At 36.6% G+C, this 20,524-nt stretch overlaps 1 protein-coding gene across 3 annotated transcripts in view; it reads right to left on the bottom strand.

Annotated features, from left to right (window-relative positions):
* PDGFC (platelet derived growth factor C) overlaps positions 1-20,524 on the bottom strand; it is a 120,610-nt gene that overhangs the window by 79,257 nt on the left and 20,829 nt on the right. The window lies entirely within an intron of this gene.

The following is a 20,524-nucleotide window of genomic DNA, read 5'->3' on the forward strand; positions in this document are numbered from 1 at the left end:
GCCTCCTTCCCAGTGAGGCACAAAAAGCATTCACTATTACTTCGCGTGCAACCAGATTGACAAGTAAGACTGGAGGAAAAAAAAAGCACACATACAGGGAAAAAAAAAAAAAGGCAAAACAATAACACAACAACACAAATGCAAATAATGGTGTTTTTTTTTTTTTTCCTTTTAAGGGCCACAGTAGGTCAGTCACTTGCAAGCTAGGAGTGACACAAATTTTGCAGAGCAGGGTGAGGCAAACACCACAGGAACACCAAATTGGCAGCTAAGCACATGGCAAGGTTTGCATCCTTCAAGTATTTCCATTTCCTTAGGATAAGATTGGCATGTAAAATGGACAGGCTTCTGTCATAGCAGAAGGTTCACAGTAGAAGGTGAGTGAGGAGAGGTCCAATCACTGAGCAGCTGCAGGCAGCAGGCTCAAAAAAACAAAGAATGCAATTCTTTACATAAATGCATGGCTGACCTGTAAATATCTTTACCACAGAGTCCTGTGGGTGCTGAAAATATACACCAAGTGAAGTAGACTGAAGGCTGGACATGTTAACAGAATAGGAGTTCACTATGCACAGAAACTGCCTCTGATTATGAGCTATAGCCTGGGAAAGAATTCATGCATAGTTTATCTTTATTCTCTTTCATATTTACCAATCTGTTTAACTTTAGCCACTTCTCAGACAGGGCATACAGAGGTCTCTGAGCATGTCTCTGCTCATGTTTAAAATAAAATAAAAAGCAAGTTATGCATGTACTTGTAGATTTTTCTTTTGATTTTTTTCTAATATTTCATATTTCTATAATCAAAAAAACTTATCCTGTGTCACAGACTAATGTAATGGATAAGAATGGCACTGATTTTTATACTGTTAACTACTTTAGATCAAATTGTTTTTAAAGAGTATCTTGTCCTTATTCAGCAAAATTTGGCACAATAATATGGGAAGACTCAGAAAAATAAAAATTACTGGGTTGATAAACAATGTCTTCTAAACTGCATCACTGTTAGACAAAGTGATTTAACCATGTTGCAGTTCCTCCACAAACATCAGTCTAGTCTAGAATTACCAAAATATCTTATTTGCCCAAGCTGTGTATGTGTTGGGTTTTTTTAAAACAGCTATAGAATCACAGATAAGTTTGAGTTTTTAGAAGGGATCTCCAAAACCACCCAGTTCCAACCGCTCTGCCATGGGCAGAGACCCCTTCAACTAGACCAGGTGGCTCAGAGCCCCGTGCAGCCTGGCCTTGAACACTGACAGGGATGGGGCAGCCACAGCTACTCTGAGGAACCTGTTTCAGTGCCTCAACACTCACAGCAAAGAATTTCTTCCTTATATCTAATCTAAACCTACTCTCGGTTTGAAGCCATTCCCCCTTGCCCTGTCACTACACACCCTTGTGAGAAGTCCCTCTCCAGCTTTCCTGTAGGCTCCCTTCAGGCACTGAAAGGCTGCAGTGAGGTCACCCTGGAGCCTCCTCTGCTTCAGAATGAACAAGCCCCAGCTCTCTCTGTCTCCACAGAGGAGAGGTGCTCCAGTCCTCTGATCATCTTGGTTATCCTTTGGACTCACTCTGACAAATCCATTTCCTTCCACCTGAGGACTCCAGAGCTGGATGCACTGCTCCAGGTGGGAAGTGAACAATAAATGCAGTAAAGTAACTTCAAATATTTAAAACACAACAAAATACTATGTTGCTATCAATAATAAACCCTGCAGCTTAATCTACAAAACCTGTATAACTAGACACTCTTCAACACTCCAAAAGAGAATTTTGAAAGAAATATCTTTCAATATAAGCTTTTTAACATGAACATTGCATGTTTTGATAGCTCAGGAGGGCTCATCCCTCATAATTGGATGAATACTCCTAATAGTAGAAAACCATGGTAAAATATGAGAGTTGGAACCACTTCTTCCAGACTTCTCCCTTTCAGGAAGAAATAAGGTACCTTGCATATAAGGCTGCCTCACATGCCAAAGAAGGCATCCAACTATTGCTAAATTTTATATAGATTACAATTCTTCGAAGGTGAAGGAACTAGGTTTTTTCCTCGGGTGAGAAAGGAGATCAGGAACAGTAAAGAAATAACTGTTTGCTCCTATTTTTACACAGGCAGGCCAGACATTGTGCCTTTTCCTTTTCAGCTTGATGAAGACAACTAAGTACATATTTTTGCTGCCTATGGTGAAAAAAACACATTACTTAACCACAAAATCACATTCAGTGTTGACACGATATTGAGATACAATTTACAAATAAAATGCAATACACGTGACTGGCTTTCTTCACTGACATTTAGCTGCCATATATGAAAAGGGCCTAAAAACAAACTAGAGAAATTGTAGGCTAAGAAACATCTGTTTAAAGAACCACTTTATTTATAGCCTATTAATTTTAGGCAGATGTCCCCAAATCAATATTTATAGTATTTTTAACCAAGAGTTGTTTAAAATAAATGATTTGATTCAAAACCTATTAAAAATAAATCCCACAAGCTTGCAACCTCTGCAGTTTTATTACTGCAGCACCAAGCATTGATAGCAGTGTGAGGAATGCAGGTGTTGAAGAAGAGTGCAGATGGAAATAAAGCCCTTCAGAGAGTTTGCCTCAAATCTATTTCAAGCTTTGAAGATAAGAGTATTTCATTTCTCCTCCAAATGGGGGAAGGGGGACAACAAACAATCTTAACTCTTCTCTTTCAGCAAGTGTTTGACTAATAGGGGTAGTGGTCTCCTGTGCAAACAATATTTGAGCCTGGGTTCAAAGTATTCTCAGGAATACACGGGCTCCTTTTAAAAATGACAGACTAGGTGTGCTCTGTAGTTAAGCACACAGAGCCCTGTATCAGCTTCTCAGAAGGGCAAACTAGCCCATGCAGAAAAATCCTGGTCCTGAGACTCCTGGATAAAGCTGTACAGGGCAGAATAAAAGCCCTTGTAAGTCTACTGAAATGCACCATAGATTCACATCACTTTAAAACAAAACAAAGACCCCCAAAACTTTTATGCCATCCAGCTACACTTAACTCTGCCAACATGCATGGGGAGTTGTGCTTTCTCAGTTTTAATTTTCTCCTTAAAAGGAGATTTTGCCTCAAAGGACATTATCTCCACGTCCCCAAGAAGTCACAGAAACCAGAGCAAAATGTTATTCTGGATGTTAATCTATTATTTTACTTTCTAATTTAAACAGCTGTAAGAAGCACCCAGTTCAGATTTGGTTTACATGCATCGAATGCTATTTAACATAAACATCTTCCTTGCATCCAGTGAGGATTGCCATGTCATTTCCAAATGCATCAGGCCTGTGCACTGACCACAAAGAGCCATTCTTAGCCCAAACTACTGAAGTCCTTCTTTCCAGGGCAGCAATGACTACATTACCACACTCTCTTCGGACAGCGAGCTCACCCATCTCAGATACTTTTAATTAGAGGACAAAACTAAGCTGCTGTCTAAATGTAACAAGGAAGGCCAGAGCTGGGGATCATAATTCTGGTATCAAGGGCATTCCAGTCATGTCCACTGCCTCTAGCCAGAACCCACAACTCTCACATCCTCCAGCTAAGTCAGTAACACAGTTTTAGAAAGCTCTGTCTCTTCTGTCTGCAAGGCACCATTCTGCAGAAAAACTGTTCTCATCAGCTCTAAGACAAGCCATAAAAAGCCAAGTCACTAGATCTCTTATCTGCAATTTTACTTGTCATCTCCAATTATCTGTAAATTCCTGAGAGAATCCCTGTAGAATAAATTCTCAAGAAGTGTGATTTGTTCTACCCACCACATACACACATAATTCAGAAAAAATTGAATGGCAAGCATTGTGTTTCCATCCTCACCCCCTTTATCCTCAGATACAGCAAAATATGGGTGGAACTTAAGAAAAAAAAAGAAATTGTCCCCAAAAAAATCAATCAGGGGCAATCCCTGCATCTTACTTTAGATGATTTGCAACCTACCTGAAAGGTAGAATTTCTCAGAAACATTTGTTAGTGGGTATATGCTAAAACACTGAGCTTATGCCCTATCAGCACAATTTGAGATATACAGCTGTTAAGAACCGTGGTCTAAGTGCCGCTGTATCACTCATCACATATCAGACAACATGTTACATAAAAAGAAAAAAAGAATTTATATCACAGAGCTTTCCAAAATACAAAATAAAGAGCATGCCTGCAAAACATTTAGGTCTGAACAAAAAACAAATACACTTGAAAAAGATTGACTGCTTGAGTCAGGCAGGGCACTTGAAACATGGTTGTTACAGACAAATCAAAGAACAGAAACACAGTCTCACCAGAAGATTTAGAGCTGGGTTATCCATTTTGAACTATGTACCATCACGAATTCCTCAATTCCACTGCCTTTTAAACTGCTTGTTTCCACACTGTCTTCTTAATTTGCTTACAGCCCAGAATAATTTTGTTATCAGTCACATTGTTTATCAATATTATTTAATCTACATTTAAGAAGTGCTCCTCAAAAGATGCAATTTGGCAAGAGAAAGGTTTATTATTCATTTGTATTAAAAGAAAAATTGTCAAGAATTAGAATCACAAATATGTTGAGAGAGTAAAAATTTTCCTTACACTTTTTTGTATAAAAGTCCTAGCTTTATTATTCAAATTATTTTTTTTAAATTCTACATATTCTAAAATAGAAGGAGCCATTTACAATAACCCAGGTTTTGCCCAAACTCCACACAACTACAACACACTTCTAAACAGAAAAGGTAAGAAGCAAGGTAAATTTCCTGAACTGAGTTGCATTATAATTAAACGTGGTGAGAAGTTGTGAAAAAAATATTGGAAAGACAGATTGATTTATAGTTATTAAAGCCTGAGAAGAGGACAAAGGTTGTTCTTTGAAGTTTTAGGGAGGCAGGTATCATTTTAACGTTGACTTCAATAACTCCTGCTTGGCAATTAGAAGTCATATTTCTTACAAGTCAGTCTTAGCATATCTAAGCATTTTACTGATAAAAGGTAGGATAACCTGAAATCGTTCAAATTAAATTTGAATGGTCCACTGAACCCTTAATGATGTCTAATCCCTTCCTTTTTGAGATTGTGGATGTATTTCCAGAGGCTGCTGAAAAGACGATCTTCAAACAAGCCTGAGAAGCTTCTTAAGTCTCAAAGAGATTCAGAACAAGACAATAAGCAGATCCCACGTACAACCAGGAAAAGCTGCAGTGAATAAACCTACCTGAAGCTGGTATAAAACACAATAAAATATATCATGAATACCAAACAGTATGGTTTACATACATGTTTCAAATAATAATTCATAAAATATCCCCCCTACAATATCTTTATAATTATTAATTAGTATTATCAGAATCTGAACATCTGGTATAAGTATTAGAAAAGGGTTTGGATTGCAAACCTTTTGCTGATTTTGCTGACTACCCTGTCAAATAGTCACTAAACCCTCCTAGTTCAAGTCACAACTATCTTGGCACTAGTTATTAACCAGCTTGTTTAGAAAACTTCACACTTCAAAAATAGAGAACCATTAATTTATAGATGGATTTGAATCCATGTTTTTGCTTGTATATGTAGCATACACAATAAGCTAAACACAGCTCTAAAGGTCAAAATTTTCTCCACCAGTTAAGAGCTCATGAGACTAAAAAGCACACAACTAAATTAATCCAACATATGTGTTTTGCTACTTAGTAATGTTACATGATAGCATCCAAGACCTCCTGTTTTAATGTTCTTGGAGAGGCGTTTAAAGACAGCATTGCTCAAAAGAGGAAAATACTGTTATTCCCTGTGCATATTTGGGTGCTGAAATAATAAACACAAGAGAATATATTCCAAATTAGCAGGAATTCAACTATTCCTGAAAAAAAAAGGAAGCAAAAATCCGAATATTGATGGTTGTTATTACAGGCATAGACCTTGCAACGAGGTTTCCTACAAAGAAATCTTCACTAGGATACTGACACAAATCCCTTTACTGAAAGCTTCAGGTTACTTAGCAGACAGTAAGAGAATCATCTTATACTTCAGATAATTAAATTCTAATTCGTACCTACCTACCTTAGTTTTTTTAGGCTAACTATATTACTTAATTAACTCTTTTTTAAAGGATTGTGCTTTTAATAGCTGTATATAATTTTCTACATGCAATAATGCATATATTTATAATTTTTTTTTGCTATGGGAAAAATGGCTAATCCTAGATTTTAAACATGCAGTAATTTATCCTATGACTTTTGAAAATGTGTTTGTGCAAATCAGCTCAGTTATTGCTGAACTTTCACAAGATAAATATATTACTGACATTTCAAACATTGCTGAAATCATCTTACAGGCTAGAAAATGGGATTGTCAGTAGCCACTTTCTCTAGGGGAACACACTAGCATAATTTCAGCATAACTACATTCAATAAGCAGTTCAAATACACCTTACTTTTGGTTCAGTGCCACATGCAGAAAGGTTGGATGTGCATCAGTACATTCTCCTTGCTGCCAGTTTCCCTAGAAAAGAATGTCCAGCTTGCTCAGATCATGCCTAGTCCCAGCAATATCAGCTGGTGACTGCTGAAATTGCAGCAACCACCACAACAGGTAAACCTCACATTACTTCTGTGAAAATTTTCTGACTTATCTTGAAACAGGGATGAATTCCAAAAGCAGCAGCACAGTATATGCATGTTCTAAATAACTGTGTTTTAACATTCACAGTGACATGAGCTTAAAGCAAAAAAAATAATTGTAATTCTTTCATAGTGCCCTAGGGACCAAGGCCTCAACAGACATGATTTTTACTACTAGGAAAGCTGTTGATTCTTCAGATATTGAGCTTGTTTCTGCTGGTTTTCTTTTTTTATTATTATTTTTAATATTTGGTCATTTTATATTCTACAGCATCTTTTAGTAGACTCTAAAAGGGATGCTTAAACTGATGCTCAGCTTCCAGTACTGCTTACACTGTACATGCAAACACCATTCTGAACTGTGGTTAATAAACGTGATATAGTTCAGATTTTCCTCACTCTGGGAACAAAATGTTTAAAACATCCACCTTAGAACAGATTCTGCAATGCTGCTGTTCAAAGAACCCAGAGTGATTGTGTATAGGTTTGCATTCATGAAGACCACCTCACACTCTGCATTTCAAAGTGTTACACCAACGCAGAAAGTTAGGTAATTTCAACTGTTAGTAGGAATCTCAAGGGAACAACATAAATCACTAATCTCTCAGGTGACTTCCCCCCATCCTGCTATTAGATCCTCAAATAATTATCAGCAGCTTCACTGCAAGCAACAGTTGATGAAAATGGAAAGCTGATGGAATATAAAAATATATAATTTATAAAATACATAAAAACATAAAGCCATGGAATTCACAATGGTAATAAATTCTCTCTGTTAAGTCACACTATAATCTTCATTTAAAATCACTCCTGGAAAAAAAGGCATTCACAATTTTTACCATCAGCTTACTATTTTTTAAATTATTTTTAAATAATTTTAATAGAGCAGGACTTCCTAAACTTTCAAAGAATAAGAGGAAACCCTGAGAAAATAGATAATTTTGCCCTTTTAAATACCTGCTTGTATAAGCTTTTCTTAAGGGAGTTTGCAACTCCCTTAATTCTCCTTCTCCTACTGCAACTCCCCAGGAACTCTCAACAGTCAAACCCTGCAATGCAGACCAAAGGGGTTAAACCAAAGCTTAGAGTGGAAAACTGATGTGAGAATGGTCTGGTGTACCTCTTGCTGCCTCAGGACCAGTTCTGAACAGCACACATGGGAGGAGAAAACAAGCATTGTAGGAACAAGCATGCACATAGGGATGCTTAAAGCTTTCACAGAGCTGCTGCTGTGCAGTTTGAAAAAATACATGCAATCATTTGGCAGTCTTGAGAGCAAAGTGGAACCTGCATCTTCAACCCATCACTCGACAACCTCAGCCCTTCCCAGGTGCATTCAGCAAACTAGCAGGACAATTTGTCACTTTTCAAGCTGCTGTACACTGACAGCATGAACTGCATTTGTTTAAGAGGTCTCAAGTTCTCCAGGCCTTTTTAAATAGCTATGGGTTATTCTGCAGACTGAGGAGGTGAAGTGCCAAGTATTAATACATCATTATATTTTGAGATAAAGACAACTGAACTTGTCCCCCTGCAAGTTCAGATGGCAGAACAACAGCTGCCCTCCTATTTCTTGTCAGGCAAAATAGAAACAAGGAGAAAAAGCAGAAGAAAAGCATGTGCAGCTGCAAATTTCTCCAATAAATAGATTTTCCATTTCACTCAGAAAACTACCACATAATTTCAAGTATTTTTTCAATCTGCATTTTATTCCTCATAATAATGTCTCGTTTTTTTTCTTTCTTCCTGTCTGTCCAGCTACCATTTCTGCTCACACCCACCTAAATAAATTTCCTTTTTCCCCAGAACTGAAGCAATTTCAATTGTTCTAAGGTTTATTACATTTGCCTTAGGTATTGCTTAGCTAAAATACACATTTTCAGCTCATAATTTGCTATAAATAACTCTGCAACTTTCCTTTGAGCTTTATCCAAGTCATAACAGTATCTAGCTCCAAAACCAATCTCATTGGAGTCCCATACTTTAGACAAGGGTAGTTAAAACTGCCCAGCATCTCTGGAAGTTGAAAAAGTCTTTCTTTGCTACCACATGGCTCCACAGTCCTCTCTGACACCACTGTTTTCACTAGCTCTTCCTTGGATTGAATTTCTGTGCTCCAGTGCTATCAAAGTGATCTTTTCATCTTCTATATTTATTTCTTGGTTCTTGGCTGTCAGGTACTCAATTTTTTTTATCTTTCTGCAAAAAAATATTCAGAGAAATTCTTCACTTTTGATTCTACTGTAAGTATTGCTTTTGCGGTCTTCACAGTTTGCAGCACACATTTTCCACCTCTTTTTCTGATTACAATACCAGGACCCCATAATGCAGTCTTACCACTGTGCTTCAGCCTTACCCATCTCAGACCTAAGTGAACTGAAGTCAGCACTTCTGAATTTGAATTTCCTCCTAATTCAATATTGCATGTAGTAAACTCAGAAGCAAACATCTACTCTATTTCATTATGTGCCTATTCACCTTCTCTACACTTTTCATCTCCCTCTGGTCTGCTAAAGGAATTTCAGACATCAAAAAAACCCAAAATAAACTAAAAAAAAATCTGTTGCTTTAAAGATAGAGTTGGATTAATTTATCAAAAAAGATCATCCAACTTAAAAAGAACAAGCTGAGGCATCAAATTCCTTACTTCTATAAAAATAATCTACTTCTTAACCACTAAAACTTACAATGGTAGAATACTCAACATAGAGATACAGGACATCCAGTCACAGAGATGGTGAGGAGCTGTTTGACTAAAAATACTTTTTCTACTGCTCTATGCCACAGTAAGAGTTAAGGATCCATCCTAAAAGTCATCATGGGTAAGCCTCAAAAAAGCTTAAATTTAAGGTAGAGGCTTTAAGAATTTATGTGGACACTGCACATTTAAAATTCAAGAATCCACAAGACACACAAGAAAAAAAAAAATTTTTTTTGCCCTTTTGCCCTATTTGTATTCTCTCTTCCAATCCACTATCTAAAAATAATTGAAACTTTTAAGGAGTATGAATTTGGGCGGCTCTTTGACTTATCCTTCCATTATACACCCACTAAAAAATAAAGCAAAAATTCACAGCAAGGCATTAGGTCTGAGCAATACTTCAATGTTCACAGTTTTAAAACTGTTTTTAGAACAACTGGATGTGACACTTAGTGTCTAGTTGACAAGGTGGTGACCAGTCAAGGGTGGGACTTACTCTTAGAGGTTTTTTCCCAGCCTATATGATTCTGTGATTGCTTCTTACACATAAGAAGCTTATAAAGAATTTCTTGTTATACATATTGTATGAACATATAGCAACAACATGACACCCTTAATAGGAATTACTGCTTTGAAAGAAAAGTCATCCTGTGGAAAAATAACTTTCCTTAAGGAAGACTTTAGATATAAATATACACCTAAAAAAATATACATACATATATGTGTAATGTCTTCCAAATCCTTCTTTTGCATATAAATTCTTCAGCAAAATGTTTTGCTTTAGTACAGATGATTAGTTTACATTAGATGATCCTTGGAGTCTTTCAAGACTAAAAGTATAAGTGAATGAATGTAACTCTGAGGAAACATTTTGCCATAATCCAAGACTGGGACATGGAAGATGTCCCCTCACACAAAGTATATCTAGGAAAGATACAGGTACATCAGAATAGCAGGTTGTCTGCATTAGGGAAACTTTAACAGACACATTGCAGCGCCAAAAAGCCACATTTGCTTACTACTGAGAATGTCAAGTACAATCCAGTTATTCTGAGGAAATTATAAACTGTATTCTGCTTTAGAAATCTGTGTTACACAGAAAACTTCAGTATGTACTACAACAGAGAGTAAATAACATCGTTTAAAAATATCAAATACAATATTAATGAGGTAAGTGATGTACATGTCAAATCAGTCATAGTTCTTAATTGGTATTTCATTTCTGAAAAAAGGTCTAACAGAAGAGAAAAAGCGGCTTAATTGTATTTGTAATATGAAGACATTGAAATATGCAGCAATGTCTAAAATGTCTTTTTAGCACAACAGTCTGTTTCATCTTCTCAAAATGAGCCCTGAAAATGGGCTGCTTTGCAGTATAGCAACATATCTGCTTTTTCCAGATCAAATGTTTTGACCTACAGTAACCACAGGTTAAGTTGAATGACACCAAATTATTTCAACCAATTGCAATTTTATCCTAGTCATCCCAGTTTATCCAGTATCTTGCCTTTCCCAAGAAGATGTATTTATCATCTATGCATCGGTGCTTCTTTATCTCCCATTTCTTTCATTTTGCCATTCCTCCACAGTAAAGGAACTGAAATCTCTTTTCTCATGCTCCCTGATTAGCTCTTACATTCCTTTCCATATCACTTTCTCACATATTCCCTATCTGTCAATATCCTTCCATACAGGAAGTCTAGGGACCAAGCTCAACCACCACAGCACCACTTGCTAACACATTTTTATCTGGAATTTTTTCCTGCTGTGAATTCAGCCTAATTCATTTTAATCACTTTGGGATTCAGAATCAAACCTCTAGTAAGCAGCCTCATAAAATTCTCCAAGTAACTATGCTACTGTACACCAACACTGCCCATTATATTACTTGAGCAAAGTAATTTATGGGGTGAAGGGGTAGAGACAAAGATATCCTTGAAATCCTGTGCTATTGGCTGTTGGAAAAGAGTAATGAGCAGCTGGAACAAGGATGGATGAAAATACAGTGTTATGAAGAAACAGAACACATTACTTTGCAGCTTAACACTGAACTTGTGACCTGGCTAACGAGAAGCACCACAGACACACCTCGCTGCAGAAGAGTGAGAGAATCCTCTGTTTTCAGGAGGAGAGCACAGAGCCGGAGCTTAGCTGAAATATTTATCTACAGAACTTCAGATTTATGCAGAGATTAAATCCACCACTTCAGAGCACTCAACCACTGCTTCTCCACGGGGGGCCTGGTACTAAGATGTGCGTGGTGGGTCTCTGCTGTGGAAACAGCTGATTACAATACTCTAGTCAAAGAAGTCACCTCCAACACACTGAACAAGGGAGCTGAGCACCACTGCCTATCAAAGGCTACCCACTAAATGCACATATATAAATGCCATCTTTATCCTTTCAGCTTTGTTTAACAAAAAAAGACCTCTTTGGATTTTTAAGGGGAAAATATTTTCAAGAAACATACTCTTTGTCTCTGTTTCCTGAGGCGCACACAAGCAGGGACTCCTTGGTCCGAGCCATGTTCTGAGGTCTAAAGAAGTATAATGAGGATCACTGCTTCACTGGGGTCAAGGATAAGATTCTCAGTGACTTCAGCAGGCACCAAGGTGTATTTTCTATGTCCACAACCATTGTACACAGCTGACAGGGGTTTATTTGTTTATTTATTTATTTGGTTTTTAAACTACTAGTCTGAAGTTACTTGTAGCTTCAAAAAAAACCCAAACAAAAAACCAACAACTAACCAAAAAACTGGGTCCTCTATAGGTGTAAGGTAGGAAAGAAAATGCTTCACATCCAGTGAAGCAGTTTTTCAGGCCAATACATATACATGCTACTACATTTTTCAGTAAAATAATTAACTCCAATTTCACATGAATACATGAATTAATACATGAAATGCAGGCTAAAATCAAGAGGTATATGTTTCAATAGTCAGAAATTTGTCATCAATACAGTAGTCAAGTATAGAGATTCCCAATCTTTTTATCATTAGTGGGAGATATAGTACAGGCACTGTTACAGTGAGTAAACATGTAAAATAAATAGAAAGTAAAATAATTACAAAAAATGGTAAAGAAAAACAAAGCACTGCCACTATGTCCTTGCAACAAGCCTGAAACTCTGTCACCAGGTTTAACTCTTAATACAGCCAAAAAAAAAAGAAGCTTTGAAGCAGGATACTCATGCCACGTTTTATTCTGCAAAGGTGACAAGGATGCTGTTTGTTCACTGCAAGTTACTGAGATAGCAAGGCTAAGCCAGGTATCCTAGGCACTGCTTCTGGCCTTTTGCATGGGAAGTCTTCAGAAAGGGCTGCTGAGGAGCCAGAGCAGGCTACAAAAGCACCAGCTCAAAAAAGATAAATACCCATTATTATACCTGTAGTACTTTGCAGATTTTATGTCACAGACACTAATTAGGAGACATACTTCTCAGTGCATCTAATTAAGCCTGAAAATTAACAAGTCCACTGTGATGATTATCTGACAATGAAGCAGGTATTCTGAAGTCTTCAAGATGATTTTCATGCAGTTAAAACATCCTCACAGAACCCACATATATGCAACTGCAGTCACTACACAGTGTGAAAGAACTGATCACTGCAGCTATTGACAAGAAATTCAGCTTTATTTATAATACCAGGCACAGACCTGTAACTGTTTTTTCTTCCCAGAGCTCATGAGACTGCTTGTGTCAGGTCAGACACAGCCACTGAGCTACAGGATGCATCCAGGTAAATGCTGAAAATGCTGCAATCACAAAGCAGCAATCTTACCCAAGCATAGTAGAGAACAATGAAAAAAAAAAAAACCCTACCCTTTTATTTCCTGGGAAAGAGTCATCTCTATGTTTTCCACATCATATCAGTATGGGATCTAAATCCTAAGTAATGGAGTACATAATGCGACAATGGCATTTTAGTGAAAGCTGAGATTAATACTGACATATAAAAATTTAAAACCAGTTCAAAATATTCTTAACAAACCTTTCACTATTCTGCTGGATTTTGTGGGTTTGGTGTCCTTTTTTCTCTTAAAAAAAAAGTCTCAGTAAGCCTTCTCATATATTAGCTTTTAGGAAAAATGTTTCTAGGATTCAATGTTTGCTGTCCAGTGTGAAGTTTTGAATAGCACAATGTTAAGATGATAAATGTGTGACTAATTCATGGATTATTTAAATAGCATGCACAATATTACACGGACACTGCTCAGATTTCTCGAGCTAAAGATTTGCCCATGTTCCTCCAGTAAATTCCTACTTTTACAGGGATAGAGATTAGTATTTTGTAACCAATCTGGAATGGAATGGTTCACAACAGTTAATTTCAAAATGATTGCTAGTTTTGTATTTACAAACATACAAAACCAAAGATTCAACCATATGCACAAACATGTGCATCCCAAAATTTGTAGCACTTTGTACATAACCTGTCACTTGACCAAATTTATTTCTAAAAACTTAGCTTGATTCTAGACAAATTCAAAGGTTTTCCTTCAAAGTCATCATCTAAACACCAAGTTTTGCTGTTACAGCATTTCACATAAAAATATTTCATATGCATATGCTCAAATGCATAATTCATATGCTTTAAATATATGTGTATATATATATATATATGTATATAAACACATACCCCCAAGCAAAAAAAATCCAGGCCTTCTGTTGTTACATTTTTGCCCAAAACCCAAGTCTTATTCATAGTAACATAGTAAAAATATATATATTTTTTTTTTTCAGGTCAATTTAAACACACACACTTCGGAGTGTTTGACTTTATTTTTGCTTGGGTGTTAACTTAAAAACTAACCTGTATCTCTCAAGGCCCACCAGAGTCAGGCAACTGCAACAGTGTCTCTTGATGGGCCAACAATCAAAACGAGAAGCTGTGCATAAAACAAAGTAGCAAGATCTGCTACTGTTGCCAGTTTCATGGACTTTCAGAGTCGGCAATTACTATTTTTGATTTTTCATTCATCCACCCTATTCCATACCACAAGACAATTCCATCAGCAGAGTTTCTTAATTTCCCACTATTTTTAGCGCATATGAAGAACAGTTTTCAGAATGTGTCTATTTTAAAAAATGCATACTTCACTGATAGTAAAATGTAGAAGCACAAAAAATCAGATTTTAAGCTCATGGGCCACAGAATATACATATTATAAATTTGTCCCATGCATTCACTTTGTACAGTTGCTTTAATTAGTAACATGCTTAACATAACTCCACAAATTGTTTGGGGTTTTTTTTTCCCCTTTCAAGCCAGAAAAGCTATGGGTTGGAAACAGAACTCCATCAGGCACTGGTCACATGATCCTGAGGACTGTTCAACAAACTTTACCCCAAAAAATAATATGTAAAGTAAACTATCCCCGTAATTGAGGGGTAAACAGGAAAGATTGATGAACCAATTTGCCAGATACCTTAGAAACATACGACTCATGGGAAAATTTTTGCTGCTGACTGGTCTCATATCCCATGTGTATCCCAGAATGTTTTACAAGTTACATATAATTTATTGCTCTCTTGCATAAACCCTGTGTAAGGGCTTCTAAGCAAGATCAGTCCTAAATGTAAAAACCAGCATTATTCAGGCAGTCTCTTTATATTGGTCAAGCAACTACTTTTATAGCCTGAAAGGACCACCTGTGTGAGCTTAAGTAATAAAATGGCACAAAAAAAAGAAAGGAAAATAGGAAACATGAAGAGGTGATGGGACAGACACAAGAGGGAAGATGAGAGTCCTAAGATTTATTTTGTAGATGCAAAAACATTGTGTAATTTGTAAACAGCTCTACTTCTTTAGTGGTTTCTCACCAAAGCAAGTGATAGTTTTTCAGGACTCCAGCCACACTGCAAAGCCTACTAACTTCGAAAAGGTAACAATCAAGTCAACAGGAAGCACCAAACATATCAATTCAGTTTTTTAGTCAAATCATCTTCCTGCAGAGAAAAAGAAACTCATCCCATTCTTAGCATCACACCTTTTATGACATGCAGGTGTTCTGAACTGTTTCTTCACTTCCCACCTAACCTGGTAGGGTAGGCATGACCTCACAGAGCGCAGCAGACAAGATATCTTCTAGATTCACACATCTAGAACACAATCACAATTTACCAGCTTAGCAATTACAAGTGAAGTCTGATCCTATAAGCTCTTAGCCAGACATTTCACTGGGACTGACTCCATAGGCTTTGAATGATCCCACTAGTTGTGTAAAGCTGTCTGCAGGAGATCAGAGGCTGGTCCTGCCAAGATATGCATGCCCAACAGGGTCTCCTTCCTCTTTTATTGCAGAGGAGATCAAAGACTGAACGGTACAGTGCTGCACTGCTTCACATGCAGGGGGACAACATTCACCTTTTTCTCATGCCAACACAGTATTTTAATGCTGACAGCATGTCTATGATGCTAAATTAAAAAGCTTTTAAATTTTACACCTATCTCTCTGGTTTAACTTCTCTTCAATTTAAAGCAAAATAACTTTCCTTTCATGGTATGATACAATGAGTTTCTGTAATATGTGGCTTCCATAAGAATTCAGATATAATGGCCTTCATCAAGCTGATCATGTGAAAAATCAAATTTTTTCATATACTTGTCAAGAAATTAGAATTTTATGGACACTTAAAATCTACATATTTATCCATGCTCCAGTTCTTAGTAGGACCACCATAGTAACAGTCTACTTTTCTACTTACAAAACAGACCAAATGAGACAACAGTGTTGGTATTAACTTGTATGTTGAAAAAAAAGGCCCAAGTAAAATATCTGAGAAGTCAGTGATATTTACATCAAAGAAACCTCAACAACATGAAAGCAACTGGAAATTGAAGCTACCCATCACTTTTATGAGAAGTTGCAAAACCCTCTTATTTATAGATACACTGAGTTTTCAAAATTTGTAGCAACTAAATTCAGTTTTAAGTTGGGATAACACTATGACAGTCAACCCCAACCTTGAGTTCAGCTGAACTTGGTGCATTTCTAACATCATATTAACTACAAAATTAGAATCTCAAAAGCCACAATTCAGAACTGCCTCAGTTGACTTTCCTCCCACTTAGATAGGCCAAGAATGGGTTTTTGTCAGAACAAAAACAGGGCACCAGAAAAGCCACCAAATCACAACTTTCAAAGTATCTGTTTTGTAGGTCTGTCCACCAGCTGCTATGAATACTGAAGTTGATAATGTATAATACTGTTTATTCACATTTAAATTTGTGAGTTTACAAGACTCACATTCAATATTACATTATGTTCATACAACAGAAAAAGAAGATCCACTACATCTCTAAACAAGAGGGTCTCATTATTTTGCATTCAAATCTATAATACCTTTCAAAAAAAGTATCAATAAAGCCTAATAACAATAACAATTATTTCACACTCTCATATTATCATTCAAATTGTGATAAATACTCTATTTCATAGATTTGTTTTGCTTGCTTGTTTCTAGAAACCAAAGCTGTATCAAATTCTCTTGTAAATTTGATGAGTTCTTGAAACTTGAAATACCCGAGTCTCTGAAGATATTAAAATACTTCAAGGATTAAGCTTTAATTATATTTATTACCTGTTACACAGCCAAAATTCTCTAAGTTTTGTATTTTAGCTTTACTCTTAACAAAGCACAAAGGGTCAGCTGCAAAACAGATTTCTGGAAATCTCACAGTCAATGGGCCTCAAGTTACACTTCACTGTAGGGTTTATGCAAACAAGAAGGGGAAAAAAAAGAGGTTAGAGTGGAAGAGAATAATGGTGAAATGAGGTCTAGAAGCTAAAGTGACTGACAATCTCTGAATAGAGCACAGCTATTCTTTAAAGTTTCTATTTAGCAAACAGAATAAAATGAAAACAAATGTATCTCACCAACATCAATACTTACTATCTACTGATATTGAAATGTGGATTATCAAAGACTAATGTTTAAAGTAATATAAACCTATCAATGTGACTGCATTTTCATAAGCTCCTTGAAAACTGAGATCTTAAAACCATGTTTCACAGATCTGTGATTTTTTTCCTCACCACAGACTATTCTTTCCACAGATTAGCATTCATTTATAGAACAACCTAAATCAAAAGCGTAAATTTTACTTTTACTAAAAATAATGCTAGACAAATGCAAGTGCTTTGTTTTTTGGGGTGACAGGGTATGTTCATTGGTTTTGTTTGCTGATTGGCTTGGGTTTTTCACAAAAAAAAAAAGGAAGCTACAATTTTTAGAAGAACCATATAAAAATTGTACATTCAAAGTATGAAAATGTGAAAGGAAAGTTACAAGAAAAAAAAAAAATCTCATGATCACCATCATACCTAAATGTTTGGCACATGGTCTGGTTTCCAAACAAATCTGAAAGCCTGTATTAGGCTCTTGGAAAGAAAAACTTTATTTAAAGAACAACAAACCACACACTCATCCCAGTTCAAATCAGTATGTGTACCATGAAACGACTTAAAGCAGACTCAAGGGAAAAAACCATCTTCTTCCCATAGTGGGAATAAGATGTGCTTTTTTGGAGTTTTGCTTTGAAATAAGTCCTTCTTCTCTCAAAGAAGTCAGTGCTCCACTCAAAGCTGATCTACTCAGATCTGCAAGTTAAAAACTCCTCCCAAAGGTCTTAAGGTATTTAAACATCAGAACTATTTAAGTCATATTTTAATTCTACTCAGTCATAGATGTGTTCAAATTTACAAACTTATATGCTCCTGGAGGGATCCTGAAATGCCATGCTACAGCTTTTCTCCAGGAAAATCAGACACAAGGTTTGAAATCCCTCTGATCAAGTCCTGTATCTGTCTCATCATGTGCTAAGCTTGAGGAAAGAACATCAGATTTCTTTACTGCAAGAAAGAGGTATGGCCATTGTAGTTTTCTAAGACCATATGTATGTAAATGTAAATAAAGTACAGACTAATACTCAGTTAAAAGTCATCTGGGAAGTTCAGCAAAATAAAACATCATCTGCATTTGGAGACAGCTCATATGATGAAAAAGCATCAGCTCAGCTTACCAGGAGCAGAGTATTTCTGGATATACACAGGAGCCAAGCTTTTTGGGAAGTCAGCAACTACTAATAAGAAGAGTATCAAGACATGATTTTTTTTCTGCTCTCCCATCTCACCAAAGATAGGAAAGTCATTTTGTGATGTCATAGATGATAAACACAAATGACAATAATTACCTAGGCCAGAACAGCAGGATAAAAACCCTGGAAAACCTTGAAATTTAAGTAAACCTTCCAGCCAAGGTCAAATTCCTTAAAATATAAAAAAAACTTACCTTTCCTATTCTGTGAATTGCATGCACTTTAAAAACGGAGGACAAGGAAAATGCTGCCATCGACTATTTCAACTTTGAATTATGTCAGCTTCAAAATATTCTTCTGTTTCACTACAATTTTAATAAACGAACAACCTTAGTCCTAAACTTGAGCAGTAACTGAGGATACTATTACAAATATAAAATTGGCAATAAAATCAACTTTAGCCGAGTCTAACTTAGTAATACCACACTCAGTGTCACATTCCCTGCTTCATCAGTTTAAAAACAGGACTTCCATTTTCCTGTCCAAAACCTTTAAAATCCTATTTTCATACCATTTTTCTGCATCTCATTAAAAACCCCACACACAGTAAGAAAAAGCCCACCCACACCACAAAACTCCAAACCAATCACTATCTGGTGGGAATGCAAAAGAGATTGACTCTAAACAGACAAAACTGAGAGGAGCTGTGAAAGCAGAGGATGCAACAGCTCCACAGTTTTGACCTTTAGAAGGACCCAGCTTTTCAGCAAACATGAATTCTTTTGTACTGGAGGTGAAATGGCAAATATTTCCTGTTATTAAGGAAGGTTTTGGATTACCTTCTACTCAATCAAATACAAGACTTCTGATAGCTAACCATAAAGACAATAAAAAGACTGTTAAGACTATCCTGAAGCTGTACTTAAAAGCAGATCACATTTCTGTTGGGAAGAACAATAACACTGCATACATGGCCATCACAAAAATTGCATTAAGCTTTTTTGATGGTGCAAACAATTTCAGAGCTCTGACAGCTAGGAATTATTCCTCTCCTAATTCCAGATATAAAACCAACAACCATGGAACATAAAAACTAATGACCTGCTGCTTTAAAGGTGAAGATATCTGAAAATAAAGACTGAATTTTAACCATTTGGTGCCATCACAACCACAGCTCCCACAAATATCCCAGGCTTACAAATACAGCTTTCCTGTCAGCTTAGTTTGGAAAGAGTTGCCAGAATTTTTACCAAGGCTTTGAATCACAGAAAGGTTTTGTCTTTGGCACTTTTCATTGATGATTCCACAACTGTAGAGTTTTGTTCCTTTATTCCCTCCATACCATGTTTTCAGCTTCAGTGGTAATAGAGGATGCCATCTGGTTCGTTATCATTCAAAGCAAGAGGTAGCCTTTAAGTAACCAAACAAATTTTTGTGTAGTTCAGAGCAAAAACTGATGTTACATGCACAAAGCCCATTAAAAAGCACAGATGAGATGCAAAACAACAGGGCTCTTGAATTTAATATGAAATCTCATACTTTCCATGGGTAGTCAGATTCAAATTACTATTTTGTAGCCAAATTTGAGTATGCAGTTATAATGCACAGGCTGTTACATCAAAACACCTTATTTTATCATCCTTTACAGTTTAACTACCACTAGTCACTGGAGCAGAAGAAACAGATCTGAATCTACAAGATACTCCACACTCTGACCCCAACCTAGCAATGCACCGAAGCAGCAGCTGATCTTTCAGCACAGAGTCCCTCTGAAGAGTTTCCTGATCAGGATCAAAGCACTCACATCGTATCTAACACAGGAGAACCAGCTCCTGTCTAGTAAGTCATGCATGTGATTCGCACCTGAAACATGAATCAGCTTCGTGATACTGAGTATGGCTAACTGAGGAACAAGTTTAATGTGCAAGCACAGGAAAGAGAGGTCAATAAGACCTTTGAGAAGTCACCCAGCTCATGCCTTCAGCAATGACATCACTAACCAACATCAACTACAAAATCACACAGAGGAGAAAATAACCCATACCGTATAATGATACCAATAACCACCATAGGCAGCTAGAAATGGGAAAAGAGCACAAAAGGTAAACTGATATAAGGAAGCAGGAGAAACAAAAACTAAAGAAGACAGGAAAATAAAAAGATGG

This window comes from Pyrgilauda ruficollis, unplaced genomic scaffold, assembly GCF_017590135.1.
Source record: "Pyrgilauda ruficollis isolate IOZ18807 unplaced genomic scaffold, ASM1759013v1 scaffold5, whole genome shotgun sequence".
Classification (NCBI taxonomy): domain Eukaryota; kingdom Metazoa; phylum Chordata; class Aves; order Passeriformes; family Passeridae; genus Pyrgilauda; species Pyrgilauda ruficollis.